At 50.9% G+C, this 12,118-nt stretch overlaps 1 protein-coding gene across 1 annotated transcript in view; it reads left to right on the forward strand.

Moving 5' to 3' along the window:
• The window catches only part of LOC118583803 (c-Maf inducing protein), a 195,780-nt gene that overhangs the window by 125,981 nt on the left and 57,681 nt on the right, over positions 1 to 12,118 (forward strand). The gene's annotated exons all lie outside the window — the stretch shown is intronic.

Consider the following 12,118-nt stretch of genomic DNA (forward strand, 5'->3'; position numbering starts at 1 on the left):
AGGGAGGGCAAACCTGAGGTCCAGAGATTCTGGACTCTGGGTTCCAGAAGGATTCTTGAACAAGAAGCTTTGCAAGCTTTGCAGAGTAGGAATTTAGCAGAGGTTGAAACACCCCAGCTCATGCTCACCAACTTTGCTTCGTTTTGGTGGGCTAGCTCTCCAGCGCCACTCCCTTTCTCCTTGTGGAAGTTTCAAGCTTCCGGCACCTGGAGAGGGCAGACTTCTACTGTCACTTTCTTGGGCCTGGGCCAGCTTTCCTGAAGAGAACAGCTCCATGGGGACCCAGTTCTGCTGTGTTCAGTGGCCCAGGTGATGGAGTCTGGTCATAGGGCATGGGTGGTGCGTACTTGAATGTCTCTTGTCTCCTTCCCCTGCCTTCTGAACTGTGGTTCAGAACCCACCATTGTAGGTGTGGACCATGTCACAGGGTGTCCTCATAGTGGCCTGGAGGGCCTCAGAAGCCGGCAGCATACAATAAGGGGAAGGAGTACCCAGCAAGTCACATGACTGTCCCTAAGAGAAATTCATCTCCTCCCCAGTTATCTGTCCATCTCGCTCTATGCCCTCAGTGCCAAGTCTGAGCTTAGCATGAGTGAGACTACATCTATTGAGCTCCTACTGTGTGTACTGGCAGCTGGGCAAGATTCCTGCTCTCCATTTCATGGGTGCCATGCCCCTGTGGAGTTTATTCCTGTCTGTTCCAGGCTTAGTCTGGGAAAGGTGGGCTCAGTCTGCAGCTCAGCCTCCCGCAACCTGCACTCACCACCAGCCTTTTGAGGCTGGTGCTTCCTCCACCTGCACTCTACGCACACCTCTGAGGCTGTTACGCTTGTGAAGTTTCAAGAGGTAACCAAGACCGAGCTATGAAATGGAATTTCAGGCTGAGCTCAGTGGCCTATGCCTATGTTTCTAGGGCTTAGAGGAGTCTGAGGCAGGAGGATTGCCACCAGTTTGAGGCTTACAAGGAAGTGAAATTTCAAGAGACTCTGGTGGAAAGATGATTTTCGGAGTTCGAGCCTAGGAGTGTAGGTGGGGTTCACCAAGTGAACCTGGAACTAGGGAGGATGTCCTTGGGTTTCCAACAGTTCTTAGGAGAACCTGGATCTCAGTTCTGATGCTGTCCAGCTTCTTTATGATTGCAAAGTTCAGTCAGTGAAAACGTAAGCCAGAGTTGTCTGAGGGTGGCAGTGGCCTTGCCAGGCACTGTCCCTTCCTCCAGGAGGTGGTGGTAACCTTCATTTCCACCACAGAAGCTTGTGTGAGATGCTAGTGCACCCCCCACCCAGGGCCATTGGCACCGATGATTTGGGTATGTAGCCACCAGGTGGCAGTGGTCTCTTGGTAGCAACTTGATGTAATGAAGGCTTCTGGAGGTCTACCTTTAAGACCCGCTGTCCATCCTTGCAAAATGACAACGCATCACTTTTAGGGGAATACTTCTAGCTAGAAATGTCAGCTGAAAGTCCTGGATTCGAACCTCTCCTTTTCCTTGTCCCAGTCCAAACAGATCTGGGTGTTGGTTCATATCACTGAAACAGTTCCTAAAGTCTGTGATGTGTCAGGACTGCTGCCCTGGACACTTCTGCTTTGCTGTCGTTTGGCCCAGAGCTCCAAGAGAACAAACAGCTTGCTCGTAGTTGCCCAGCAACTTTAATCCAGACCCGTGGGTCCATCCTGCCTCCTCTCCATCAAACTGCCTGGATGTGGACTCATCAGCCCATTCAGGATGTGACCCTCTCTCTGCTCCTGAGACAGCCCAGCCACTCTTTCCCTCCACGGGCGAAGACAACCACTGTGGAGTTCTCTCTCTTTTTTTTAATTTTTTTTATTTACTTGTTTGTTTTTTCATTTTTAACAGGGGCGGGGGGACAAAAAAGCTGACAGTAGACCATCAGAATTGAGGCCATTGAGCAAACCCACAACCACGGTTTGGGTTTGTGACTTTTCTGCATGTGGTCTATGACAGGGAGAATATAGAGAGTGTGTGCTCTTTTTGTGGGGTGACGCACTCCTCCCAGATACTCTGGCTCCCAGTTTAACTTGCCTGGACTTGCCCAGGGCACTGTGTTTCCTCAGGAGGGCAAAATTGGATCTTCAGAAGACTTAGCTGTAACTACAGTCTATGACGCTCAGAAGGGTAGGGCTTCTCAGCCAACAGATGCTGCGGAGTCCACCCCAAGCTGTCCCGAGGAACACGACAGACTGTGACCGCAGTCCTCTAGGATTCCTGTAATTTTTTATAGTCAGGAGGTCTCTACTGGGGTCTCCTTGTGGGCTCCCTGCTGCCATCACAGCCCTCTTGGCTGAGGGGTTCCCTCCCCACCGTTTTCTCTGCCTGGATAGATTCTCTTGAGCCAGCCGTTGCTCTGAGAAGACACGAGGTCATGAGCCCTGAGTCCTTTCTTTCTCTCGTCTTTCCTTTCCCTCTACCCCTGGAAAGATCTCTGCTCTTGCTCACAGATGCCTTGGTCAGGGGGCGTCCAGGGAAGCCTGGAGTTCCATAATGGATCAGGGGACAAGCACCTCTTTTACTAGGAATAGGATGGGAAAGAGATGTTCTGCCCTACCCAAATCCCCAGGAGCCCCGCCTCCAGTCCCAGGGGCTCCCTGGGGAGGCTGTCCTGTTTGGTTTAGGCAGTAGGCCCTTGAGGCCAATTCCCTTGGGTGTGGAACATAAACAGTCATACAGAGTTAATGAGCCCTCAGTACTGACTCAGATGCACCTCTTTGCTCCCGCCCAGTCCCTCAGAGGCCAGGGTCTGCAGAGATATCCTACGTGTACAGGAGGCTTCAAGGGAACAGCCTGTCACGTGTACAAGGCCATGAGGGCACAGGCCCTTCTTTGTATAGGGAGATAGGCTCTTCTGTGTGTGAAAGGCTGTGAGGAGTCAGGCCCATCTGTGTATACAGGGCTGTGAGGAGACAAGCCCATTGTGTGGACAAGTCTGAGAGAACAGATAAGATTCTACTGTGTGTGCAAAGCTGTCAGGAGGCAGGCCCATCTGTGTGTGTAAAGGCTGTACAACCCTATGAGGGGATAGCCTAGGTTGTTGGACACCGACTGTGTTCCAGGTTGTGAGGGCATGCATGGCATGTGCTTACAAAACTGTGAGAAACTGGCCTGTTTTTCTCTCTGGACTCTGGAGACCAGAGGCGCCAATGCACACAACTGTGAGGGGCAAGCCTGCCTGGATACCTTGAGGAGTTGCTGTGGCTGGTGGTGAACCCCTAGCCAGGTGCCTTGCCCTCCCCTACACAACTGGGTCTCTGTAGCTCAGCCTTTGCTTCCTGGTGTGGTTCAGAGGCCGCTGCACAGAAGTCATGAAACCCACAATGATGGTATTCTCGACAGAAAGTGGGTCAGTAGAAACACAACAGGCCCGGGAACAGGGGGCAGCAGGGTATGTAACAAGAGGCTGGCCAGCCATGAGTGTGTTTGCATAGGCATGGCCACAGCTGTCTACTTCTCCCCAGCAGGCTCTCCCTTTACAGGCATCCCCGTCCAGAACTCTGTCCCTCCTCTGTACTTTGGAGGATGGAAAAGAAAAAGTGCTATAGTGTGTGAGGGTGGCCATTGGATTCCTGTGTTATCAGTGGAGAGGGACTGAGCGATGCCTCGGTTTTCTTCTCTGTGAAATGGGGTGTCTTTGTGAAGGTCATAGAACCTAGTGCTTGTGAGGGAAGTGGAGTGGGCCTGTAGAAACAAAGTGGCCTGCCACACACACTCCTGACCTCTTCTAGCCCCCTGGCAGATGAGTGAATCCTCACGAAGGCTTCCCACCAGTGTTGGCCACACAGTGTTTCCTGGGCTCAGGAATACCCTGGGTCTGTGTTCCACACACATTTGTTGTCTTGAGCCTCAGGATAGCTCTTTGAAGCCTTGGTCACTCTTGTCTTATAGAAGAGGGGCTGGAGCCCAAGAGAATGAAGACACTGCTGAGGACAAATGACTTCTTAGAAGTACACTGGGCAGGGTGTGGCCGTGCAGTGGGATTGACCTGTGTGCATTTGGAGCCCCTGGTTGGGGACAGTCGCTTTCAAGGTCCCTGCATAGGCTCCTTGCCTCTCATACTCTCAGGAGTCTGACCCTATGCTCTACACAGGGAGAAGGCCTGGTGTGCCAGATTTTTCTGGGGGACTGGGTCAGGATGATGGAAAGCCCTAAGTTGACACCCCAGCTTGCACCCCTTGCTGAAGACCAAGCCAGAGCACTCCAGGCACAGGAGGCTTGCAGATCTGTACAGCATGCTCCAGTGGTGCTATCACTCTGGCTCTGGCTAGGATGTCACACTGGGAAGGGCCCATCCCGGGATCCTAGGCTGTGGCTTCGACTCCTCTTTCCACTCTTGATCTGTGGATCTTCTCGGGGGGGGGGGGGGGGGTATCCAGACAGACACACCCCCAATCACAAAGCAGCAGGATGCCAATTAAACAGACACATAATAGTGAAAAACAGAAAGGACAGGACCAAGATCCCAGTAACCCTACCCCCCAGTAGCCCCAACCCCCCAGTAATCCCACCACCCCCCCCAAAGTCCATATTCAAGACAGTGACGTGAAGCTTAGCTGAGAGCCTTTGTTGAGGGCAGGCCCCCCGTCAGTCACTGACTCCTCATTGTCTTGGCTCCAGACTCACGGCTGGGCGAGGTGGTCTAAGGAGTTATCCTAACTGTGTGCATTCATTCTCTTTGAGGGATCTGAGTTCCTCCTCTGACTGGCACCCGGACTCCAGCCTTTTCTTTCTCTCAGCATGAATTCCCTGGGAGAAATTCTAGTTGCTTGGGCCCATTGTTTCAGTGGTCTGATAGCCAGGAGGAGGGAGCACAAGATTTCTCCTCCTCCCCCAGACACAGTTAGCTTTCATAGACCCCGGCATGTCTAGAACACACACACACACACACACACACACACACACACACACACACACACACACGAGAGAGAGAGAGAGAGAGAGAGAGAGAGAGAGAGAGAGAGAGAGAGAACGCAAGCACACGAGTGAGCATTACATTTCTTTCTTTCCAGGCCTTCCAGATGTGTTGAGGGTTTGAGGGTTATGGGTGAAGGCTGGCTGGTCACCTGTCCTTGGCTGTCCGCCTAGCTCGCACACCTGTCCGGATATACCACACCACTTCCCTTTACTCAGTGCTTTGCCGTGGCCTGGGCCCCCACTTCCCAGTTGCTGGATGAGCACTCTTGTGTGGCTCCATGTGTCCTGCCCTCTGAGAAGGAAGGAGAACCAGGGCAGGGCCTCGGTCCTTTTACAGCCCTACCACATGCCTGCCTTGCCCATCCTGGTTCAATCTTGGCATTCAGTCCTAGAAGGATCAGAGGGACTCCGGGAGCCTTGTAAAAGCTGAGCTGTACAAGGCCACCCTACTCCAGCGCTGCAGGAAGGCCCTGTGGTGACCTGGAGAACAAAGGTGACTGGCTCAGGAGGACCCAAGTGTGGAGGCCTTTGGTGGCCCAGGCTACTAGTCTCCAGTGTCTTACAGCCTCAGTGCGGCCCCTCACAGAGTCACTGGGGTCCCCGTAACTAACAACAAGGGGAACTCCTGGGATTGAAACTAACAAGTGGCAGAGGTTGGGTGGCCTTGGGGAGGAGAGCCGTGCTCTCAGGCTTCCTTTATAGTAGAGAAAAGAAAACAATTACTAGATATTGGGAACCATCCTGGGGATGTCATGGAACCCCAAGGTTTAATGAGGCCCACCTTGAAGGCTGAGCTGGAAGAACACAGAGTTCAGTGTTCCTCTGCTGGACCCAGGCAGGCCTAGGATGTAAACCTAGGCAGGGGATCTCTGAGTTCTCTTCCTCTGATCCTTCTAGCTTCTTCCGCCTGAGTTTGGCAGTTATAGATATGGAAGGCGTGGAGATGGGGGACAGCACCCCACCCTGAACCTGCAGTCTCCCCATTTCCTCACATTCTCCTTTTTCTTTCTGCCTACCTTTCCCTATTCCCACCCTCTCACCTTCTCCCCAGGGCTGGGGATTCTGTGCTAGGTAAATAAGTACTCGACCACTGAGCTATATTCTCAGCGGCTGTTTGTTTGTTTGGGGGAGGGGATCGTGCTGAGTTACTCCAGTTTGCTACCCTCTGGCCATGGCTTCCAGTGTAACTGAGATAGGATTATGGACATGTGCCCACAGACTAGGCTTGTTACAGACTTTTCTGTCCTTTAGATCAACTCTTCCCAGTAGCCTCGAGGGAAGTATGCAGATCAGAAGAGGTGACCCAGAGAACTCTCCCCAGGGAACCTGAGGTGTGGCAACCAGCAGTGAGTGGGTCTCTAATGCCCACACTCCTAGCAGCATCTATTTGTTTGGCCTGCTTGAACTCAGTATTGTGAATGGACTCACTTGTGCCTTGGGCTTGTAGGCTGAAAATTGGGTTTCTGAGACTTAGACATGTTCTTTGTGGAGTGCCACTATATTCTGCTCATGCTGGGAGACGTTTGCTCTGCTGTGGGTGTGTTTCAGTTGTTAATCCTCTGGTGACAGGACATGTCTAGTTAGGCCTGGTACAGACAGGAACACTCTGGTGTCTGTGCCCACATTCCCATTGCGGGTGTGTGGGAGTTAGTCGCCAGGCTGTGGTGCACACTTACGGTCAGCGGACAGTTACAGTGAGTGGGGGCTGACCACTCTTTTTCCTGAATAGTTGCAGTCTTACTGCTTCTGAGGGGATGAGAGCCCTAGGGCAGGGGGTACTAAAAAGTGCATTTCCTGTTTGTTTTTAAATATTGAAAAGGATAAAGAATTTCAAAAAGAATTTCCACTTGCTATGAACCTGCTTAGGGCTTTAAAAATTGAACCATGTTGAGCATGCAGAGCTGACTGTCATCTTCACTAGACTCAGAGAAAAATTTAGTAGAGGGAACAGAGTGTAAGAGCCAGTGGACCAGGGCCACATGTTAGATAACATGTGTCTAGATATGACAGAGATGTTGCACTCTTGAAATTTCAACAATATAGTTGTCTAAACAAGACCAGGATAATGGTACCAGTTGTTATACCATGGTGGATGGAGGAAATCTCACAAGGTCCCACCCTTAGGTGAAGAACTACAGGTAATTAATTAGTGGCTACCAAAAGAGGGAGAACCCATTTCCTTCAGGGACAAGCTCCCTCATAGATTTATCCAGTCCCCAGTAGTCACTCTAAACATGTCTACATAGGACCAGTAGAGTCAATAGGTTACATTATACATATGAAGTTTATTCTTATAATAGGTTATATGTGTGTGTATAACAACAATAACTAAAGAAGTTGTGGATTTGAGAGGGAATAATGGTAGAGGTGGGAGGAGTTGGTAGGGGTAATATAAATACAATACTCATGTATGAAATTCTCAAATAAAATAGATTAAGAAAAAACAGCACACACTGAACCATGCACAGGTCTGTGGTAGTCCTTTAAAATCACAGGAAAGTATGAATGAACATTGAGTCTCCCTTCTCAAGCCTGCATCCCCACAAGCTGTCCCTCCCTGCCGGTGGCCTAACAGGCTGCTCAGGCTGCCTTCCTTTTAAAATACCACATAGAGGTTATTCTCATCGTTTGGGTCCTCGTTCCTGTGGCTTTTATAGGGCAGGGTGTCTTCATAGATGCAGGAAGAGATCCACCACATCCCTTGCTTCAACCGTCCCAAAGCCCAGCCGGTCCCGAGCTCTATGTGTGTGTGTGGTGTTTTGCCAAGTTCCAAACCACCCAGCACCAGAGTCCATATCTGTGCTTGTTGGATGCCCATACGCTGTTCTTTGTATCAGTCACAGCCTGTGTGCCCAGGGGCCATTATTAAGTCAAAGGAGGGTGAGGTGAGTGTAAACGCTGGTACCATAACAGCTCTTCGGTTAAGGAGGTAACCACTGACAGACAAGTGGTGGATACAGCGTGGATATACTTCATCTGACCAGAAGAGAGGGAGCCGATACTATTCATTGTACTGCTCAAAACAATGCTAAATGGTAAACTTGTGAACAATGGAATTCTGGAACTTTCCATTTGTTTGTCTGTTTATTGGTTTTTCAAGTCAGAATTTTCTCTGTAGCCTTGGCCATCCTGGATCTCGCTCTGTAGACCAGGCTGGCCTCGAACTCGCAGAGATCCCCCTGGCTCTGCCTTCCGAGTGCTGGGATCAAAGGCGTGAGTCACCACGGACCTGCTCCCTCTTAAACCACAGTGCAATAGGTTTGAATGTGAGATATCACTCGAAGGTTCATATGTGGAGGGGAGTTGCCAGCTGGTGTCCTTTTTTGAAGTGATTGGTTCCTGAGGGTGCTGGCTTCCTGAGTGATCAGTAATTTGACAAACCCACACAGGATTTGATGACATTATTGAGAATTGATGGACATTTTAGGAGTTGCGGACTCCCTGGAGGAAGTCAGCCCCTAAAGGTGTGACTAGCTCTTTCCCCCATCCGGTTTCTCTGTCCTTCTCTCTGCTTCTTGGCCACTTCTGAGCAGCTGCCTCAGCCACACAGCATACCCCCTTGGTCACCTGCCATACCTTACGTCTAGAAACAGTGGAGCCTGATGGCTCTGAACTGTGACCTTTGAGGCTGTGAGTCCAAATAAGAACTTCCGCCTTGCAGCTGTTTCTGTCTGGCGTTTGTCTGATGGGAAGGAAGGCCACTGACTGGCCCTGTGGAGCCTAGATAACAGAGATCAGGCCGCAGGTGAAGAAGGGCCTCTGGATTCTGTTCAGAGTAACTAGATGAGGCTTCAGGTCTTTAGTCATTCACTGACATCCATACTGGGAAATGGGGATCCCAAAAGGACCAGAGTAGAGAATTTGAATGTCTGTTGTCTCCAAACAGCACAAAGGGCTATGATACCCAGTCCTCACCTTGGGGACTTGGTAGCTCTCCCTATTCCATAGGCCAAACATCTGGAACCCAGACTGGATGCGGTGACCTGTCCCAAGCAGCAAGGCTAGAGAGTGGAGCAGGGAGGGGAAGATGGCTCAGCATGAGGACCTGAGTTTGACCCTCAGAACCCTCCTTTAAAAAAAAAAAAAAAAAAAAAAAAAAAAAAAAAAAAAAACATTAAAAAAAAAAAGCACCAGAGGGAAAGAGACAGACAGGTCCCCAGGGCTCAGTGACAGCCAGCCTCACCTAATCAGCAAGCCCCATGTCCCAGTGAGAGACCTTGTCTCGGAAGGTAGGAAGGAAATCCAGGTGACAGCTCCTGACCTTCCACGCTTGTACATGCACAATACACACGTGTGCATGATAGAAGATGGACGAGCTGGGTCTTCACTCTGTTCTTGGGCCACCATGTCTGCCCTCGAACCCTCCTGTCCTTCCCCAGTCCTCCTAGAAACCTGACAGCTCTGAGATCGCTTCCCCTTCGATCTGAAGGCCTGCCTGAGTCCCCAGAGCAGCATGATGGCTCTCCCAGCATTCAGGAAAGAAGTGGCATCTGTGGGTTGTTTTTCCTTCCAAGTAAGGAGGGGACTGGAGCTTCCATGTGTCATCAGCACACGCTTTGATGGGGACCGATGAGTCACTGAGCCACACAGGGAGGTTTTCACATACATGGGTTGTGGGTAAGCCCTCTTTCTGCCCTTTAAGGCACAATTTTATTTGATTTTGTCCCCCCTCCTTCTCTTTGTGGATGAGTTTTGCAGACATAACCAGAAGGCAGCGTCATCATTTGACATGACCTCCGTTCGTCAGCAGACTGTGGTGGCAGTGGGGTGCTCTGATCTGGAGATGCTTTCAGGGTGGCATGGTGGTTGAGTGACCCGGTGGAGGAGATGACCGGTGGCCTACAGTTCTGTGTTGGCCTCATTGGCTCCTGCCTGCCCTTTGGCTTGGAAACGAGGCTAAACAGAGACTTAAAAGAGCAGCCACAGCTGTCCCCACAGAGGAATTCACCCTTGCCCTTCCAGAGGTGATCAGGCATGTCCCAGTGGGGTGGTGGTGCAGGTCCAGGGAAGGGGGAGGCTTGGGGAGAAGCTAATTGGCCAGTGTTGGTGTCAAAAGCCTGAAGCCCTTGTGGCATCGGGTGTTGTGAGCTTTCAGGGTGGTCCTGGAATATACCGAGCCCCACAGACAGGCAGAGATACCCACTCATGGGGACACAAGTCCGTCTAACAGAGCTGCTAATGGTGGCAGCATTGTACCAGGAGACCGTGTTCCGAAAGTGGTAGAAAAACCAAGGCAGATCTATAGAGACTCGAGCCAGACTCCCTGCAAGGGCTGTATCTGTCTGTAGATGGGCTAGATTTCCAGGATCATAACAATAAAGGACACTCAGAAGGCCAGGGTCCCTTGATACTGCCAAGATGGCATCAGGTACTTGTAGGTGCCTACTCATAAGGCTCTTGTTGAAGTCTGTGTTGGAGCCTCGGCACAGATTCCCTCTGTCTCATTGGTTCTCAAAAGGTGGCTCACAGGCTCAAGTCATGTAGCTGCTTAGAGAGTCTGATTGTGAGGTAGGGGAATGGCCCAGTTGGTAGAACATGTACTGAGCATGCACAAAGCCTTGAGTTCACTTCCCAGCACTGCATAAACCAGGGACAGTGGTGTGCACCTATAATCCGGGAACTTAGGAAGTGCAGTCAGGAGGGTCAGGTGTTCAAGGTCACTCTTAGTTATGTAGTAAATTCAAGGCCAGTCTGGCTGTATATGACCCTGTCTCAAAGGGGTAGGGCCACTGTACACCATGTTGTACCCAACATCCCCTCCAGATAACACTAATGCAACCCAGGCTTCAGCAGCCAGAGATAAAGGAATGCGTAATAAGTGTTTGCTGAGTGACTGCTAGAGCCCATCCATTCATCCCATCTGCCATCTTATCTAAGCTGCAGTGTCCCTGGAAGGTGACATTTTACAAACAATAGAACTAGCCCTTAGATAATAATTTTCTCAATGTAGCCAGGCCCAAATTCCACCTCAGAGTCTGACACCTCCCTCTGTTCTCATTAGGCCCCATTGCTGTGTCCCTCAGAGCTTAAGGCCAGGTGCCAATGCCTGGATGTGTTCCCTGGACTTCTCTGTTGTGTCCCCTCCCCTCATTGGTGGCTTAGAATACCATGATGCGCTACCTGGAGCCCACACTCCTGGCATCCGTTTGGGTTTTCCTGGGGTTCTCGGTGTTACTGACTGAATCCCAACTCCATCCTGGAAGTGCAGTTGCCTGGTGTGAGATCAGGAGAAGGTACAAGGATCACACCTCATGCTACACCCAGGGCTAATATCGTGGACTGTCAAAAACGCACACAGAAGCCAACTGTATGTTCCAGACCCTGGTCCTTCTCCAAGTTCTATTATCCAGGCTCCTGACAGGGTGTCATGCCTGCAGCTTGGTGGAGGTTGCCCAGCATCCATGGGCTGCCTCATAACTGCCTGTGACTCCAGATCCAGGGACCCAACAGATACCTTCTGCTGACCTCCAAGAGCATTTAGACATGCACACAATGCACATGCATGCATGCCGGCAAAACATTCTTCATACACATAAAATTAGTAAATCTAAAAACAATTTTTTAAAGCAACTTAAAGAAGGGTTTCTGTTGGCTCATAGCTTGGTCCTGCAGTCCACAATTTGCAGGGCAGATGTGGGAGCAGGGAGCATGAGGCAGCTGGTCCAGCTGCATCCACAGTCAGGAAGCCGAGGGAGAGCTGAATGCTGGTGCTCAGTTCCATTTTATTCAGTCTGGGATCCCAGCCCAGGAGATGGTTCTGTTACAGTAATGGTGGGCCTTCCCACCCCAGTCAAATCACTTTGAAAACACTTTCACAGGACACCCCTGAGGTGAGTCTCCACAGTGACGGTGAAGATGAACCATCACGAGTGTTTGTGCTGAACATCTCCACCTGGCTTTAATGTTCAGTGAGAGGCCCCGCTCCAGCCTGTCAGGGTACAAGGCTTTGCCATGGGTAGGGCCCCGGTCAGTCAAGAATGCCTGTGATTGAGGTCACCGAGCCAAAGGCACTGTGAGTGACCCCCATGTTGAGGCTGGGTGGCAAGACCTCAGTGGGCCTCATTTTGATGACTTCTAGAAGGTCCTGCCTCTGGTACTGTGTGTGAGGTGGCTTGCAGAAACAGGCAGGAGGGAAAGCAGCAGGAACTGGTTTGGACTAGTTCCCAGCAGGTGTTGAGAAGGAAGAGCCAG

Source organism: Onychomys torridus, chromosome 5 (assembly GCF_903995425.1).
Source record: "Onychomys torridus chromosome 5, mOncTor1.1, whole genome shotgun sequence".
NCBI lineage: Eukaryota > Metazoa > Chordata > Mammalia > Rodentia > Cricetidae > Onychomys > Onychomys torridus.